We start from the raw sequence: 20,342 nt of genomic DNA, 5'->3' as shown, positions 1-20,342 counted from the left end.
CATGCATACACACACAGGGAGACACACAGAGACACATGCATACACACACACAGACACACACAGAGAGATATATGCATACACAGAGGGAGAGGGAGAGAGAGAAAAAGAGAGAGAGAGAGAGAGAGAGAGAGAGAGAGAGAGAGAGAGAGAGAGAGAAAGAGAGGAAGAATGCCCATAAGGTACCACTTCAAAATTGTAGAAATTATATATAACACCCAAAGTAAGATATCTAATCCGTAAATTTTTAAAATTATGCACACTTACATTTTATGATATTTTTATAGTCATGATATTTAATTTCTTACATCCTAAATGGTGGTACTTAATGGTTGTATCACATAGCCTCTTAAGTGGGAATACTTCCTCCTCAAACTCATAAGGAGAGTTTACCCTCTAATATTGTCAAGACATAATAAACAGTATAAGATTGAGTTCTAGTCTAATTTTAAGAAAATTATGAAATTCAGGAAAGTATGCTGAATAACTCTGGAGAGGAGATGGAGATAAGAAAATTTAAATAAAGGGAAAAAACTGAAATCTAAGCTGATACTTAATAAAAATCCATATTTTTAATACTAATTTTAAATGGTGTTAAATAATTCATACACCATGTGAAAGTCCACTATTTTTGTATCCTTTAGATTTCAGAAATAATTTGAAGTGCATTATTGATACAACAAAGGTAAGTTTTAGTGTAGGTTACAAAGACAGACACACGCACACCTTTGTCATCACTTGAACTACTTGAATACAGAGGCTCATTTTCTTTTCCACCAAGAACAATTACGATCAACTACAGAACTTGACTTTTTGGTCACGGAAAATACAAGGTCAGTGTTGGGCAGGGAGATGCAGAAGCTTCGGTTCATTCAGGAGCCTCAGGAACTGTGGCGAAATGACTAGGTATCATTTTCAAAAGACAAAGGAAAGCAGATAAAGGGAACGCGGCGGCGAAGGTAGAGGCAGGTGTTTTCTAATTCATTAGCTATATTTGTGACAGCCTTTGAAGACAGATATGACGAGCACGGTTATGACTTTCCTTTGAGGCCGGAGTTCAGTGGCAGATTAGTAACCTGATAACGTTTCTATATTTATCTCCACAACAGAGATCCATTTTCAAATCTGCTAACACAAAGCATGCTTTCTTTTCATGTGATTGCAACACTCAGTGCTGGGATGGGCCATCTGGCTAGATCGTCTGGGGTCTGCCCAGCACTCTGGAGATGCCTGTCATGAGTCATTGTCACCTCTGTGGACTGCTAAGAGGCAGGGGAGAACTCTGAATGTCTAGGGTGTGGTTTACCATGGCTTTTCTCAGATTAAGCCATTGCTCCTTTAAGGGAAATGGGGCCTTTGCTAGCATGAACCAAAGGGGAGTTAAGGAAAACATAGCTCTAACATGGAGAATAGGAGCCAGTCCATGGGCCACAGGAAGACTTAAGCTACTTGTAGAACATTTGCCAGCACTTCTGCCTTTGTCCAGGTCTCTTCTGTTCAAGGGAAAATGACACTTTTAGCCTCCCCCTTCCTATTTCTCAGCCTGGAAGCCACAGGTGAGCAGCCCATGTGTTCACTATCTTCTGGCTGCAAAACACGGGTTTTCCTCAGTGGAAAGACGAGGAGAGGGAGGAAAAGGTGAGCTAATGTCTCATTGATCACATGCTTGACATAGAGGCAGGAAAAAAAAATTACTAAAATACCCATACTTCTTCTCCCCACCGTTAACTCTTTCATTTCCGGAAGCAATTTCCACTGAGGATATTCGCAGGCTATAAAGCAGTGGCTGCCCGAAGTCAATGTTTGACTAGCTTTGGGGATAATTTAAATTTATTTGAAGAATGTCACAGGTATTCCAATAGGGATGGAGTAATTCTCTGAACAGGAAGGTATAGGAATAATTTTTATAAAATGAATTGAGGATAAGGGTACCTTGGTCTTTCCTTGACTTTGATCTGTGTTGCAAGACCTGGGATAGAAACGCCTGTGCTATCTGTCCATCAAGCCCTAAACTTATGATTCTGGTGCCCACGCTTGCCCAAACTTCACCTTCTGTTACCAAATCAGTTAAGAAGCCACTGCATTGTCATATCTTTAGGGAACACTCAGACCTTTGTGACCAACAGGCATCCTTTGAAACTTCTGGGAGGCCATTGGCTCAATCTTGAAAGAGAAATGGGTTGATGCATTTCCAAAGTGAAATCATAGTTCAGCTGACAAAATAAAATGAAGATAGGAGATAATTTATTCACAGCTGAATATATAGCTAGAACACCATACTTCACACCTAGCTTGCTTTATTTAATTCTCACAATTCATACCCTAAGTATTTCTGATGCCCCTTTTCTCCTAAACAGCTACCATTGTTATCTGTGTAGTTCTGTTGCGTTTCCAGACATTCAGAGTGAGTTGATATGTAATCTTTTGTGCATGATACTTCACTATTGATCCAAATTGGACCTCTTTCATGTAGCAACCAGCTTACTGGTTATTTTAAGGATAAGCACATGGCACTGAGGAGAAAGCTCAGTTGGCAAAGTGCTTGTCATGGAAATATGAGACTCTGAGATCTATCCCCAAAGTCTATATAACAAGCAAGGCTTTGTATTCACACCTGTAAGCCTAACACTAGGGAGACAGAGAAAGGCGGGTCCTCGGTGTGCACTGACAAGCTCGCCTAGGCGAATACACCAGTAAGAGACCCTGCTGCAAAACTAAGAAGGGTAGCACTGGAGGAGTGACTCCAGAGGATGATGTACAACACACACAGACACACACACACACACAGACACACACACACACACACACACACACACACACCAGCACATTAAAATCCATCACTCAAATAAAAGTCATGACCTAAATACATACCTATTTACCCTTAATACACTAACCCAAGATAATGATCACCCCAAATTCTATTTCACCTGTCTTTTTTTTCCTTTTTATATGGCCTTATTAGCTATATGTTTATATGTCTACATGTTTAGAGTACTGTTTTAGTTTTTATTGCTTCCGTATTGTGGAACTTTTATCTTGCAATGTGTGTAAAATGAAGCTGACTTTTCTGCTTAATGAGTAATCATTATGTTGCACTCATAGCACTGGGTGGGAAGGTATTCATTCGACAGCTATACAATATTCTATTGTGTGGCTCTGCCATCAGTATTCACTGCCCCTCCAATGGGCATTTGGCTCGCTTCCAGGCTTGCTATTGTAAACACTGACTTTCGTATGTGTCTTCCCCATTGAACATTAGGCCTGTATCCCTGTTTCCTACCACTCCACACCCCAGCCCATGCCCCGTGGCTTTCAGAGGAACATGACTAACACAGATACCTTGGCTGGAATTCAGTTCCATAGAGTCCAGAGAGGACCTCCCCTGCAGATGCCATATGGGAAAGTGATACAACCCTCTACCAGGAAAGGGAAACCATCTCAAAGTGGAGAGAAAACAATGGTTACTGTGAGCAAATGTAAATGTTGACCCCATCCTGAAGAATTCCATGAGTGTTTGCTGATGTGAGGCATGGGTCTGAGAAAGAGCAAAACCCATTACAAAGTCAGTGGACCAATAGTCATGAGGCTTAGGGAGCTCAGAAAGCGGAAGCTGGGGCCACCTCAGAGATGAGGAAGTGTCAGGGTGACCCCAGGACTATAGGAGTCTGGACCCACCCACAACCAGTCCAGGGAGCTTGAAGTGACATCTCTAAACCTTGGTTTGGTTGACTAGGGGAAGAAAATAATGTGCCTTCGTTTCACACTAATCTCAATATTGTCCTTGATAAAGTTTTATTACCTATGTTAGCACTACAGCAAGGCTATCCAGAGTATATTTCAGATAAAAGGAAAAGACAGCACCACATTACAAATATGCATATAGTTTAAGTCCAGTCACTAGGGTCTAGTAAATGAGGTCTCCTAGACAATCAAGGAATGCTGGAATGGAAAATAACCTACCTTACTCAGCTCAACCTCTGGACACATGTTTCAGGTGATGAACACAATACAGATAGTTTATTCCTTCAATCTTCTCAGGACAAATGGCTTTGGTTGACAGGTGATAACTAGCCAGGAATGTTCAGCCATTGACTCATTAATAAAGGGAAGCAAAACTGCCTCTTCCCTCAGTAAGCCAAACACTGCCAAGAAATAGCTATGTGTTTTAGTGTTTGATTGGCCAGAGAAACACTATTCTTACCTCAGATGACATCGTTCTAGCAACCTGTTTACTGTGCCTAGATTACTCATTCCCTTCTTTGGCCCTGCTTTGCCACTATAATGTATACAGAGTAAATTCATGCTTTATGCCCTGTTGCTATGAATATATGTCTAGGCAGTTGTTATTACTTAAATCAGTTTCACTAACTTGTATAACTTCTCCAAGAGAAGCTTAAGTCTAATTATGGTAAAGTTTCTATTTTACCACTATGTTTGATAATGCCACCAATAATTGGAAAATTGTGAGCCATAGTTATAGTACACATGTATAATAGCATATAAATTTAACATGACACATATCTCTGCAATTTTCTTAACTTACTAATAATAAGGCAAAGGAAAATTAAGGTTTTTTTTTATGAGTCTCCACTGCTTATCCTATAAGTGGGTAAAATTATTCCACAATATTGGTATTAGTTTAAAAGATTCTGGCAAATTACCTATGATATACTAAACTAAATGCTCAGTTAATTCCTTCCAGTGTTCAACAATATCAAATGCATTATTTTAACAATCAAGGATATAGACAAAGATAGTTCTAACAATTCACAGTAGATTAAAAAAAAAAATACTCCCTTGAATTGGGTTGTTCACGTACTCTAAGTATAAGAAAGGTGAATGAGACCAGAGGTCAGTCAGTTAGATGAGTGTAATTTGTGTCTGCTTAGGGCAGCAGGAGTTTTGAACCTCCGAGGTTACAGAGAGCAGGTTCATTGGGATTAATGATGTGCTGCGAACTGGTGTGTATATGTACCCAATGAAATTTTATATTGGGGCTGGAAAGCCTTCACACCAGAGTCTTGCTGCCTCCAGGGTGCTTGGGGAAGTCTGAGAACGACTGTCTGCTTCCTCTTCCCTGGGAAATTTTGCTCTTCTACCCAGTCTACACAATGCCCCAGCGTGACAGGGTGGAGGAAATTGGGCTTTGTGTTCACAGTGAAGTTATTTCCCTCATTCCAGAAGCAAGAATAGGGCACTGTGCACAAGAAAAGAGTAGGGAAAAAAAAACAAACAAACCAAAACCACAAACAACAACAAAAACTAACAAAAAATATCAGAACCAAAGACCAAAACAACAATAGAACTCCAAAGCTGAATGACTCCATCAAACATAAAACAGAAAATCTCTTAAGTTTTAATCCCAGTTCCCGGGCTCTGTCCTTTTGAGTTTTTGGAAAACTCAAAACTCAGTCCATGAAAAGCAGAAGTAAAATTTTGTCTTTCACTGGGTTCATCTAAATAAAACCCTTTCTCTGAGCTCCTGGCTCTTCTTTCTCTCAGTGTAGCCAGCACCAGAAGAAGACCTGCTGATAGGAGATAGGTGGGGGACTGAGAACAGCATTGTCAGGGAAAGCAAGCAAGCAAGTGGCTCTGAGGGCAACAGGGAAAACCATTCTCACCTCCTGGGTGTGGGCTGCCCGGTAGCAGCAGCAATAAAGCTAGAGGCTCCAAAGGCAGGGATGAATCCTTTGTCTTGAGTGAAACGTAGCTCATTTCCTATGACTAGGAGTTAATGTGTATTAAGCTACTGTGCTCTGAAAATGTTGTCATTTCAGAGTACGGAGCAGCCACAGGAAGCAGACCACACAGAGTGCTCCAAAAACAGAAGACTATAGATTCAGTCCCTGCCAAGATCCCGGGGAAAATCCTAGGGAAGGTCAATTTGATTTAGAAGGATTTATTTATATATATTTTTTTTCATTTTTCCCCTTCTTTTGAAAGCTCTATTTAACTTTGCATGGCTGAGTGGAGAACAAAGGAAAACAACATATTTGGTTTTATTTTCCCAGGATGGGAAATGCTTTAGCACACAGAACTTCCAACAGATTTAATCGGGCATTTGAATGACTGCCCATCCTGAAACCATGCATCTCAATAATAAATTAGTAAAAATATTTTGATACACCCTTGATAGCTGTCTTCTAAACTAAATTACACGAGGAACCACCGCAGGCTCTTGGCAAGATTCTAAGATGACTACAAGAAAATAGGGGGCAAAAAAAAATGTATATTTGAAGATGTCTTCTTTCCATCCTGTCTGGGGCTCTGCATCTTGCTCATTTGTACAAATCCCAGCAGAGAGAGCAAGTGTGAGAATGACTCACGGGAACTAGACAGTTATGAGTAAAATTGAGTGTGTGTGGACTGGGTTTGACCACATAGACCAGTGCATGTAAGTAGATGAGGGAGATATAAAAAACCAAATGTGTGTAGTCAGGTGAAAGGCAGGCATCATGAGTCGGAGGCTTCTACTCCAGTTAAAACTGGTCTTGGTATAGACTTGTGTTCTCAAGAAATAGTAACTTATAATCAAATAAGTCATCGCCTGTCTCATTTTTTTCTTCCAAATCAGGTCCTCGAATTGTTATAAAAAAAATTCCATCAACAGTATCCCTTTCCCAATTTGTGTGTTAAGTGGAAACAGTTCTTAGCACATCAGTCACACAAACTTCAATTCAGAAGGAATCTAAAGACCATGGCCTTCCCACTGACACTGACTTTCGTGTTTTCTGTTCTTACTGAGAACAAGTCCTCCCATTCACACCGAGGCCACAAGATCCTCCAAGTGCACACTCTGTGCAAGGATCAGAGAAGCTGATGGGCATATACCTACTAGCCATTCTGTCCTCAAAGTCAATAAGATGGGACCTTAGAGGCTTCTTTTGAAGGCACTCTGAGATGCTTGGAACACGGCTTCTGTTTCCAGGGACAGGCTGAGTGATGGAGGCATGCTTTAATCGTTCCAGCTAATTCAGATAAACTGTTTTCTCCTGGGTGAGAGCCTGGACACAGGCTCCTGGCTTCCACATTCCTTGCCCTTTCTCAAGCCTCTTGAAAGCACAGAATTTGCATTTGGGAAATGGCTTAGTGGGTAAGAGCACTTGCTACATAAGCATGAAGACCCAAATTTGAATCCCCATTACCTACCCAAAAAGCTGAGCATGGCCATGCGCGCACCTGCAACTCCAGGAGAAGTTAGGCAGAGACTGCATATTCTTTTATATCATACATTTACACACAAAGCAGAAGAACTACTGGATTCGCTGGCCAGTAGCCTAGCTCCAGTTTAGTGAGAAACTCATTCTCAAGAGAACAAGATAGATACTAACTGAGCAGGGTAATTGATGTCCTTCTCTGGCTACCACACACACCTATTTACACACATGCACATATAACACAGACACATACATTCACACAGACATTAAAATGAAACTGACAGGGGTCAAGCCAGGTGTGGAGGCGCATGCCTTTAATCCCAGCATTCGGGAGGCAGAGGCAGACGGATTTCTGAGTTCGAGGCCAGCCTGGTCTACAAAGTGAATTCCAGGACAGCCAGGGCTATATAGAGAAACCCTGTCTCGAAAAAACAAAAAACAAAAACAAAAAAAACCCGAAACTGACAGGGGTCTTCTGTCCCTGCCTCCCTTCCTCAGCACCTCCCCAGACCCCCTTACTCTGAAGTCTCCCATTTGCTCTGTCTCCTATAAGCTGCAAAACGCAGTGAACACCTTAGAGAAAAGCAAAACACAAATGCGTAGTTATAAGAGAAGTAGCACCCTGTGAAACAACCACATCATTTTTTTACAATATCTTTTTATTGGCTATGTAGGGAAACTGGCCACTCATTTCCTGCTGGTGAGAATCTTCACTGTGGAAACATTTTTAAAGGTAAATGGGCACAAGCATTGAGCTGTAACTGCATCTACTCTTGGACTCAGCTGAATTCCCATTTCCAGGAATTGATTTGAATAAACATGGGAAGAAATGTGCATTCAAGAATAACAATAATAATAAAAAATGACAATAATGTTAACATAGAAGGAAAACAGGAAGCAACCCAAAGGTCCAACAGCAGGGAGCTGAGTAAATTAAGGAGAAATTCCATGCCATTGTCTCTATACCTGATAACAGTTTGTTCACAGTGTGTAAAAAATCATGGAATTGGGTGACAAACCAGCATGTAAAAGTGCCTTCTACCGAGCCTGATTGTGGGAGTTTGATATACTTCCTGGACTCCACTCATAGCAGAGGGAGAAAACTTACTCCTGCAAATTGTCCTCTGACATCCACATGTGTGCTGTGGGATGCACACACACACACACACACACACACCTGCAGCCACATAGTAAAATTAAAAAAAATGTAAACAAACTTTAACTGCAATGTTTACATAGTACATAAACCCTCTCCATTTGTGTATAAATATATGATATAAAAGAATATGTATGTAAGTGCATGATTGCACATATAGTGTTTAAGGAAAGATGGTCTACAAACCAGATAAATTATCCCATTCTACTTGCTACAATAACATACCCAATGCTAGCTACTTTATAGAGAAAAGTTTTCAGCCCAGTTTCAGAGACAAGATCTGTTGCTTCCACCCATTCAGCTTCTGACAGGGGCACCCTGATGTGTCGCTTCACAGCAGGCAGCTTGGGTGAGAACCATATAAGAGCGAAGGGATCCTTTAGCCAAACAGAAAACCAGAGAAAGATTCAGGGTCAGGTCATTCTTTTGTGAAACAACTCATTGTCCTTGAGGTTAACCATGGACATCCAAAGAACTAGGCCAATCTTTTTCAAGATCAACACTCCAATTACCAATTACTTCCTAGCAGGTCCATTTCCGAAAGGTTCAGCTGCTCACCGGACACACTAGGGACAAATCTTCCAGTGGGTGAACCTGTGTGCTAGACTCAAGCTGTATCAAAGTCACATCTCATGTTGCACAGAAAATGTATGGAACAAAGATAGCTGGAAAAGTAGACAACATCTTGAACTGTTTTGTCCTTTTGTGCTACCTGTACTATGTGCATGGCATGTGGTATCTTGGCAGTTTAGTCTGATGATTTTCCATTTACTTCCTGATCTCAATACACATGCAAACACCAGATGTGAAACTCCAGGGGCTTTCTAACTTTCACGGATTATTGTTACTTGGTTGAGTCAAAGGTTTTTCAACTCGGATCACTGAGAAACCACTATTTATCTACTCAAAATAAATTCTATTAATCACTATTATTCTTTATTTCCTATTTCTAAACCCATTTCCTACTTGTGAAAAGCATTTTGCCAGTTCCAACATGTCTGCATTTTTTCTAGTCACTTTTGATGCACACAGTTGACAAAAGCTTTTGAAAATGAAAACTGATTCCATTTTTAGGGATGCTTCACCCAGGGCATCCTTCTAGGAAATGTGTATATGGCCACGGCACACGTTTACTTTAAGAATGTGTATGTGGCCAGATGCAATTTCTCTATCAGGAAAAGGCTTTGATTTCTTTACGGAGTGCCCAACAAACATCCCCACTCCCCATTCTTCAGTCCTCACTAATCTGCCTGTCTGTAGGAATTGAAAATAAACATACATTTTCACATCCTCTTTTGGGTGTCTTTTCAGACATATTTGGTAGCTTCATATTAATTGGCATTTCCTTGCTTTGGGTCTCCATTCTCTGACATTTGAACATTGAGAAGTTTCAAAATTACCACCATTTATTACTTCCTGTCAGCTCTCTCCAAACTTACAAGTAGATACAGCAGCATAGAGTCTGTGGATGAACATTATAGAGTAAGCTTTCTAACAGATACTGGGAGTGGAGAACATTCCAAAAATTCTACTTGTTGCTGATAAATACTTTTGTGAATACAACAGTCAGGAACCCTTGCTTGCTTCTATTAATAAAACATGTAATCCTGTGTACAAAATGACAATCATACCGCAGACATACACAGGTACCAAGTTTGTTCAACAGTCTAAAAGAATAAGAAATGCAAGGGGCTATGAATGTAATCACTCTGTGAAAATGGCACTGTCTTGCAACGACAATCAGATCCAAAGCTGAATAATTTTCAGAGGACACTTCTATATAAGACCACAATACATGTGTGAGCTTTCTTCTATAAGTGAGCTAGCCTATTGATGTGCCTACTCCTTCTTGACCAAACTCATGTTTAGTGCCCAGATCATGATTCTAAATATTCTAGACCTGATAAGACAATTGAAATGAAAATAATGAACTCATAGAAAAATAAAAAGAAAGTACCTGTGTTTTGAATGTGCCAAGCCAGATAATGGGTAGCAAACAGTATCCATTAACAGTGCCTCTCTATGTTTTTGCCTCCATAGCCAGCATACTCATTGTGGTGAATTAAATGAAAATGCCCACCTATAGGCTCGTAGGTAGTGGCACTATTAGGAAGTATAGCCTTGTTGGAGTAGTTGTGGCTTTGTTGAAGAAAGTGTCACTGGGGACAGGCTTTGAGGTTTCAGATGCTCAAGCCAGGCCCAGTATCGTTCTTTCTTGCTGCTGTCCTTAGATCGGGATGAGGAACTCTCAGGTACTTCTCCAGTAGTGTGAAGTCTGCCTGTAAACTTCCATGCTCCATACCATAATGATAATGGAGAAAACCAAAGAACTATAAGCCAACCCTAATTAAATATTTTCCTTTATAAGAGTTGCTGTGGCCAGAGTGTCTCTTCATAGCAATAGAAATCCTAAGATACTCATTATAGATTTGTTTTGTTTTTAACTTTTCCTATGCTTATGTATCCCAACTATTCATTCCTTCTCAACAAGTCTAGAGCACTGTTTTTCTACGTGTGGGGTGTGGCCCCTTTGGGAGATAAACAATACTTTCAGAGGGGTCACAAATCCAATAATCTGAATATTAGATATTTATATTAAAATTTATAAGAGTAGTACAATTTTATGGCCATGAGTCCTCACAACATGATGAACTCTATTAAAGGACTGTTGCACTAGGAAGGTCAAAAACCACTGTTCCAGAGCCTCTGCTTCTTGATGCTTGTGTTGTGACAAGAGCCTCTTTTTGTTACTCTCTCACCATCAATGGCACCCATTTAAGGCATCTGGCAATGCTTCTGAATTAATCTACCAAAGATAATTATTTCCTGTTGCCTCTAAGATGGATTGTGAATATGTAGTAAGCCAGCCGTGTCAGTCCCTGACTTACCCGGAACTGCTTTGTAAGATAAAGAATCTATTTGTAACACCTAGAAAGCAGCTTATCTCTGAATTGATGGGGGATACATACCTTTCTTATATATGTTATTCCATCCCCAGGAGTGCCTTCCCTTGTTTTCTGAGAACCAAAATGCAGCCCTCGTACTGAATTTCCATGGTTATCTCTTTGTTGATAACTCCTTTCTGTAACTAGATGAGCTTTACCTCTTCTGGAAAATAATGTTCTAGTGGCTGGAAGAAAACTTCAGGAGGGAGGTTACATATACCAAAGCATAAATTGAGATGAGAAAAACCCAACCAACAAAAATCTGCAATCCGTTATGTGCTCAGCGTTACAGTGACATCACTGACGACCCAAATGTCTCTTTTAGGAGTCCATGATTCACTCCTTTCTGAACAAGAGTGTTGGTTAAAAATATATACATGAAATTGGTTCACACAAAAGAAGGTGAATAATCTGTTTAAATTTTGGGCAGTACAGCCTTCGAAGGAAAGCCAGTAGAGTTTTAAGAGCAGTGAGTTCCTAAGGGTCTTCAGATGTGTGAGAAGAACAAAAATTACACACTCACATTTATTGTGTGGGTAGACTGGGGAACTTGTAGTTTATGGTTATATATTTTGCAGTTTCTTAGATTTAATTGACTTAGTCAACTCTAGTGTGAGGCAGTGGGCTGAGCACAGACAACCTGGTCTCCAGTCAAGCAGAGATCGAGAACCCTGGGAGACCTGATGGGTGGTGATTTCCACCTACATGGGATGGAAAGTATTCGATCATGTCTCCTGGACCCCTGGCTCCTGTCAAAGTTATCACCCCCACAGCCCCTGCAGGAGAGGTGTGTGACTATCAGTCACACAGACAATGTCCCAAGCTCCTGGCATTCTGGCTACACTCCACCCCCACAGTTACCTGACTATAACCAGGTATGTTCCTCCCCACAATTACCTGACAGCCCAGCCTACTATAAAAAGGGGCTGCTTGGCCCCTCCTCGCTCTCTTTAAGCTCTCACCTTTCTTACTCTCATCTCTAGCCCTCCTTCTCTCTCTCCCTTCCCCCCTCTCCATGGCTGGCCTCTCTCTTTCTACCTTCTTTCCTTCCCCTGCCTTTCTACAATAAAGCTCTAAAACCATAGACTGTCCCTGCTCATCAAGACCCCCCACCCCCACGCTTGAATAATGGGATAAGCTTTTCCCTAACATCTAACCTCCCACTGGAAGGCCTTCCTGCACTCCAGCCAGCCCCAGACAGGACCAAGGACTCTTGCCTGTGTGGGACCCATCCAGTGCCCCCCTCTCCCCCTGCCTTCTCCTCCCTTCGGCACTGGGCCATGTGGAAAACTTGAGGCAGTCCTTCCAAGTCTGCCTGCCCAAAGCACTGGAACTCTGGTGGGATGAAGGTTTTCTCCCACTCCCTTTATTCCCCCACACCCATTGCCCCATACTCGAGTATTCTGATTTCATAAAGGTAATTTAATTCTTTGTCCCTATCAGCAGACATGTTGCCACCTGAGCCTTCTCCTCCCCCAAGTATGCTGATATTTGAACAGAGATAGGAAGGATAAGATACTCACTCTACACTATGCCATACCCAGTAAGTCTGTTTTTCATCCAGATATTGTAAAACAGATTGAACTCTTTTCCCCAGATTATAGACCTTTAGAGCATGGAGTCTTATGATCACATAGAAGTAGCCTGCTTCTTCCTTTCCTTGTTTCCATGGGGTCCTTCTAGATTATGCCCAGGGTCATGTGACCCTTAGGATCAAAAGCATCATGCAGCTTCTCAGTTGAAAAACTCCTATGTAGACCCCCATAGAGAACATGGTTAACTTACTATATAAATTTTTTTTCTACTGTCTGTTCAGTCTTACCTCTTGGTACCTTCATACTTCATTGTATCAGATATTCATAGTCTTGCCATTTTCTCTGCTGGGAATATCTTCTCTTTCTGACATCCTCCCACACGTTACAATTTTAACCATGTTTCAGGTTTCAACTCAGTATCAACTCCTTTGCAAGGATTCCCTGGAATCTATCATTTAATTAGCTACAACCTATATTTTACAAGCACTTTCTCACAAAATCACGACCCGTACACTGCCATTTTCTTTAACTCATGTCAATTTGGAATTTATTTGGGATTAGGGTATGAACCACATTAATTTTTACTGTGTGTGATGGTTTATCTTGGTCCTTATTCAGAGTAGATCTTGATTCAACTAAGAGGCACATCTCTTCGTAAGTCTGTGAGGGTGTTTCCAGGATTAACTGAAGAGGGAACACCCTCCATCAGAGTGGGCAGCACCTTCAGGTGATGACAGTCCATATAAAAAGATGTTTAAGGGAAATTTTCTTATTTTGTCTGATCCTCTAGAGAACTCTGACTAATACACTGTGGTTTTAAAAGTTCAAGCATCAAGTCACACATTTGAACCAAATACTCATTATCATTAAAGTTTCCCTTCACTATTTTTATAGTACAGGTAGATCTTATCATATAAAATTATCATGCCTGTTGTAATCTGATAAACACTGAATTATCCTTTTCTTTCAATCAAAGGAATGAGTGGTGCCCAACCTCATCACATCTACCTCCCTCTGTTGGCTCTGCCATCTCCATAACTTGACCTGAACCTTGGTTTTAACTGTTCAATGAAGTCTTTAAATCATAACATCTTATGAGAGACAATTTGAGTCTACAAAGATGGTGTAGTGGCTATTCCTGGTTGTCATCTTGACTATATTTAGAATGAACTACAATCCAGAATTGCAAGGCTCACCAGTAACCCTAATTTGGAGGCTGGGAGATAGAAGTTTCTGATCTAGATCTTGGTATGGAGATCTTGAGGCATAGTGGCTATGGATTCCAGAAGATTAAGACAGGGAGATCTCCGAGTTCAAGGTCATCTGGGATTAAAGGTATGGTGGCACACACCTTTAATCTGGGCTACACCTTCTGCTGGAGACCATATAAGGACATTGATAGAAGAGAGTCTTGCTCTCGCTCTTCTGCCTGCTTGCTGTGTGGGACTAAGCAACTGCTAGATCCTTGAACTTCCATCCACAGCTACTACTGAACCATTGTTGGGAATTGGACTGCAGACTGTAAGTCATCAATAAATTCCTTTACTATATAGAGACTATCCGTAAGTTCTGTGACTCTAGAGACCCCTGACTAACACAGATGGGCAGACAATGACTTTGTTCAGAATTTCCTCCAAGGTGAGTTAACTCAGAGAGACCTAGCCAAGCCTTACAGTAAAGACGGAATGTTTACTTATTGGTCTTGAAGATCAAGAATCAGTAAACAAAAACAATCAGGTGATGTTTGAATTGGCTACTTTCTAGGAAGACAGTTGGTCAATAAAAGATTCATGTAGAGGGAGCATCAAATGATGCTACAGAGTGTATGAGCAGCACATCTGTGATTCCATATAGAGGGAATTTAAGGAGCAGGCATAGAAAAGGCAGAATATAAGACTACAGATGTAGGAGAGGAAAACCAGAATTTGGGCTTTAACATCTACATAGACAGGTAACTAACCTGTCTATGGCTCTAACCAGGGAAGCTACATGGTTGTTTTTCGTTGGAGAACACTGAGACCAAAGGATAGGACATAAAAGAGGAGAACATGACAACAACCCTGAGAAGAATTAAAGAATATCAAAACTTAGAGCCAAGGAGAAAGGAGAGAAGGAGACAACCAGGGCTGATTTAAAGGCTGAAAACAAGTTGTAGAATTCTTGCTTGTATGCAGGGGCTTTCAGGAAGGAGAGCTGGGGGGAAACCTCACTCTCCAGATCATGTGTCTGGTGGTGGTGGAAAAAGATCCCCAGTTCAGCCCTGGGCAAAGTGAGTCTGAAGAATCTCTGTGAGCCTTTGATGTGCCCATGCCCATCCTCCAAATGGCTTTACTTTTAAAGCTGGGTTGGGAGTCCGGGTGGAAAAAATAAGACAGAGGAGGGAGAAAAAAAGTCCACATAATCCCCCATTCATTTGTTCTGATTCCAACATTGAGGTTTTTAGAGCAAGAGGTTTGAAACTACCAAAATAAACATGTAATTGCAAGAGAAGGAAGAAGTTGCCTTTTCATAGTTTGAATATTTCTTGATAGCTCCCAAATGGAAACCTTTCTAAACAGTTCTGTTAAAGGTAGAAGAAGGGAGTTGATACTTTTTACATTTTAAAGCTTCATATAAATGGCATTTTAATTCTCACAATACGCCTCCATAAATTGGTGTCATTATCTCAATTTTACAGATGTGGGAGCTCGAAGCCCAGGGAAGTTAATAGAATTTCTCTAGCACCCCAGATGGAAATGGTAGAAGCAATGTCTAAATCTACAACTGCCTAGTTCTTCACTCCAGATTTCTTCCATTACATGATGCTCGATGTCAATTACTCAGGGAATAGTTTGGCTCCAGAAATGAGACTCATAAAAGATAACTAATTATGGGAAACCTGAAGGGATTCCTTCTCCTACAAGCTGCCCCGTGTTCTAAAGGAGTGTTCCTGTACAGGAGTACTCCTGCCAATTGGCAGAGGTTCACTTTCACAAATGATCACACTTCTCTTCTCCCAGCCAAGGAACTCTTCTTACAATGTGTTAAATGAAAACCAGTCAGTCAAGCAGCAGACAGGTCATCGAGAAAATACGGTCAAGTGGGAAATCCCCTTTCAAATCCACAAAGGCAATCCTATGTCCTTCTTCATTTAGACAACCAGCCCCAGTACCAACCCCTGGTACTCTTCAACGAGGCTACATGTTTTCTGTCCTCACAGGAACAGGGGACTTTAGAGACCAAAGGATTCCTCTTGAAACTGCTGACTTCAGAAATCAAAATACCGTTTAAATTGAGAACAAGTACTGTTTAGTGGGTAGCTTACTCCATTCTCATTTTCTGATGTGATTTATCCTATCCAGCACCATGGTACCTTTTCCTCTGAAGTTTCGAGCAGCCTTCACATGACCTTGGGAAGATGGGGGAGGGGTGGCGACTTACAAAACAATTTACATTTGCTTAGGAGGGCTAACCACACTCTACAATCCATGTCAAAATTTTAAAGAGAACAGAACTTCTTTGCTCTGCACAATGTATACAGTTCCTGGTCTTTGATGTTTCTGTTTCTGCCCCTTTATTTGTACAAAATTGTCTGGTTTAAAGAAAAAACTTTAATGTCTCACAACTGACCTGTCAAACATTATTTCCACTTAAAGAATAGCTGACTCCATGCAGCAAACCTGAAAAGGCCCCCTGTTTGAAAACAAACTCCCATTATGTATGCGTATTTAATATATTTTAATTGGGGGAGCGTGCACCAAGAAAGTCTTGTGTATATCTGTCACTGAGTGTAGATGCACATGTAGCCCATCACGTCGTCTGCTGTGTCCAATGCTTGTGGCTCAACAGCTTCATGTAGCTATCTGTCATCTGTTTCTCTAATTCTGCATCCTCATAGGTATAGAACAATCCATCTCCTAACTCTGGAATCAATGGAATCTCCTTAAAAGGAACTGACTATTTCTTCCTGAAAACATGCCACTTGACTTAGTCAAAATGTCTGTGCCACACCAATCAACCCCCACATTTTTTCCCATTCTTTGATAAATATTGACTTGATTACCCCTGCCAAGTGGTGTCATCCTCCAGAAAAGAGTGTCTGAAGTATTTCCTAACAGCTTTGCTGAAGACGAGGTCACAATGCATAGAAATGCTGGTTGACTTTACTGAGCTTGGAAGCCTGGACATCGGAGGGAAGGAAGTGGGGGGAATGGTGCTTATGATTAAACCCAGTGGAATGATGGAGGAGGGAGTGATGCCTGTTTTCATCCATCAAGCAGAGTTAAGCCGAGGGGCAGAAGGTAGTAGGAGATGCTATAAATGGACTCTTATGAGTGTTTAGAAGCCCTAACCTTATCATCAGTGGCACTTTTTCCATTTATAGCCTGTGACTGTTCTTCATTGTTTCTGCGTATACTGGAGAATTATCTTGTATTATTTGCTGTGGTGTGGGTTACTTTAATTAATAACAGGCGTTAGTCAGAGCTTTCGACATCCATCTTTACCTCAGAAATGCTGAATAAGCCCCTGTTGCTGGGATGATGATAAATGAGAACACACACACACACACACACACACACACACAAAAATCTAAGACTTAATAAAAATATACTAACAGTTGAGAAATGTTTCCCTTGCAATTGTCCTTGTTTTATTTTGAAGATTCAGAATAAAAACATTGAAGTAAATTCTCAATTGTAGTCCCTGGATTCCAGTCCTTTTCTCCAGCAGACCCAGGGCCTTGGCTCCCACTTTCTAGTGAGAGTAGTTCCCGTTTTAAAAATTTTATATATTTAATTTATTTACCTGGCTGAGTTTACACGTAGGACACATGTATAGATGCCAAAGGTGTCAGAAGAGGGTGTTGGGCCCTCCATTACTAGAATTACAGGTGGTTGTGAGTCCCCTTGTGGGTGCTGAGAACCTGGAAACCAAACCTGGTTCTTCTGCAAGAGTGAACTGAGCAGTCTATCCAGTCCCTATAGCAATCCTAAAAAGCCAAAGAAAACATTTTCATATAATATATATATATATATATATTCCTATTACAATTTCAATAAAACCAATGACCCACTTACCCCCCAAAAAAGAGAAACAGCAAATGATGTCAAGGTCACTATGATTCAATCAGAACCAAACACCCCCTGAAATTTCCATTATAGGGTGACCTGTATCATTCCCAAATACTTCATGCTACTTTTCTTTGGGATTTCACTTTGAATATCTACATATTTAATATTAATATTTTCATTAGTTGAATATTGTCATGACAGGGACACAGGTTGAGAGAGAAAAGACAAAAAGCTTAGATTGCTGAGCTGTTGTCTCCCCAGAAGGGAAAAACGTGTGAGCCTGGGAGTCTAGGAAGGCCTGGGCTCCACCAGCCATACTCTAGTCAAAGAAGGAACTCTAGTGAGGGAGCTACAATCAATATGATCACATAGGGTCACACAGATACAGAGGTGGCAGTGACTCCAGGTCCGTCTTCACAGGGCTGACAGCAATGCTGAGATTTTATGGGAAAGGGAAACAAGGTTGCACGGCCCCCAGGCAGATTATCTCAGGCAGGGTGGGGGCAGTGGTTGATTTTTATCTCTTTCACGCTTCTGTAAGGTGGTTCCAGAGAACGCATTATGACGGTGGCTGATAGAAGAGAGCCAGCTAGTTCCAGAAACATGATTGATTGTACCTGCTCGGAGGTGAAGCCTCGGGTCCATTATGGGCCAACTGCTTCTGCTGGGAAGATGATTTCATTGTAAGTCATCAGCTTCCTGAGACTTCTCTTACTGGAAGGGAGTCTTGATCCTTGTCATAAAGATCTTCTCAGTCCTGTCGTCCTGAGAATCCAAGGTGACTCCAGAAGGCAGTGTGTAGGCAGGAAATAAAGAGAGAAAGAGACAGAGACAAACAGGTATGACTTGGGCCAATGACTGGGGTCTCTTTGCTACACTGTCTTACCTCTTCCAATCACTTTTTTTTTTAAATAAACAAATATGAAGCCAAATATTTCAGATTTCTTTGTTATCTGTTTAATATTCAAATAAATAAATATGGACACTAATGGAATAAGGAAGTAATTTCAGAGGCAGCCGCTTGTATGTGTATGCTGTTGAAAAGTCTGTGGTTAAGTACTGAGTTATTGATTGTTTCCGTTAGATAATTCATTAGTTTGACAATTTATTCATTCATACATCAGTCATCCTATTTGAACATCAGTCTCCTTCGGCTCTGAGTTAAAATAGTATCAACATCCCAAATGAACTCTCACAGTCATGAGCCTGTACCCTAAAATTTTCTTACTATAACTGTTCTTTCTGGCTGGTACTCAAAATGTATTTACCATGGCACTTCTGGGGTTAAAAAAATGGCTCAACAGTTAAGAAGTCAGGATGCTCTTAGGGAAGACCATTCAGTTCTCAGAACCCACATCAGGGGGCTCATAGACACCTGTAACTACAGCTCCACAGGGACCTTATGCTTCTAGACCCTGAAGTCACCAGCACTCACTTTAAAATACCCCCACATGGGTACACACACTCACATAATTAGAAAAGCAAAACTAAGTCTTAAAAAAGTTAAATGATGGTTTCTGCACTTTCTACTTTCTGTTTTGATCTTTGTTTTTGTTTTATTTGGTTTGGAAAAGAAGATGGAAGTTGGGTAGATGGGGGGTTTGGGGGGATCTGGGAGAAGTTGAGGGAGGGAGAAATGTGACCAAAATGTATTGTTTGGGGAAAAAATTAAGTAAAAAAGATTTCTGAAAGACCTACTGCTTAAATAAGAAGAATTTATAATTATTTTAGAAGTTTAGCATCAGTAACAGTTTTCACTGTGACTTTGAAAACAGGTGAGCGTACTAGTAATTTTAAAACTATCCCTTTTATCCCTCTCACTGTCTCATTGTCAAGGAAGTCTTCCTTCCCTCCCATGTCCCTTTCCTGTTTGCTCCCTTTAATGCCTCTTCACAGCTTTGACTGTATGCATCTGTGCCTGAGGAATTACAAAATGATTTCCTTTTGCCCCCATTCCCATAAATATGTCCAACCAGTTGATTTTATGATTACTTAGCATCAGTTATTCTCGACATAGATGACTTAATAACTACATTATCCTTACATTCATCTGCTGGATCTTTCCCAACAGGAAGCTGCATACAGTGTGCTAAACATGCTAATAAATTCAGTCCTCCGTTGCTCTTGTGTAACTAGTGGGACCCCATTTATAATGAATTGCTTTCAACATCTTCCGTTCACACTCTGCTTTCTCTTCTAGGTAGACTTCTGTGAAACATTCAAGTGCTTGTTTCCTTTTATTTACAAATTAAAAAAAAATGGGACAATAGAACATACCAATAAATCCCTAGACAGGAACTCCCTGTCAAGGGGAGAGGGGAGCCAAGTGCTTTTGCTTATATTCTGTGACCATCTCTAAGTGGCTATGTTCTGCCTCATATCCAGCCTCAAGTAGCTTTTGTGCAACTAGGGAAATTCATTAAGAATGTGAAAACAGAAGTGAATTTTAATGAAAATAAATACAAGTTGATGAGACTTAAGGTTTTTTTTTTTTTTTTTTT

At 40.7% G+C, this 20,342-nt stretch overlaps 1 long non-coding RNA gene across 1 annotated transcript in view; it reads right to left on the bottom strand.

The window, feature by feature from the left end:
• Nucleotides 1-8,496: 8,496 nt before the first annotated feature.
• LOC110319831 overlaps nucleotides 8,497-20,342 on the bottom strand; it is a 62,938-nt gene continuing 51,092 nt past the window's right edge. Inside the window, exon 3 of the long non-coding RNA XR_002380432.1 lies at nucleotides 8,497-8,687. This is a non-coding gene — a long non-coding RNA (uncharacterized LOC110319831). The remainder of the gene's footprint in view (nucleotides 8,688-20,342) is intronic.

Source organism: Mus pahari, chromosome 4 (genome assembly GCF_900095145.1).
Source record: "Mus pahari chromosome 4, PAHARI_EIJ_v1.1, whole genome shotgun sequence".
Lineage (NCBI taxonomy): Eukaryota > Metazoa > Chordata > Mammalia > Rodentia > Muridae > Mus > Mus pahari.
This window is presented reverse-complemented; position numbering and strand designations above follow the sequence as displayed.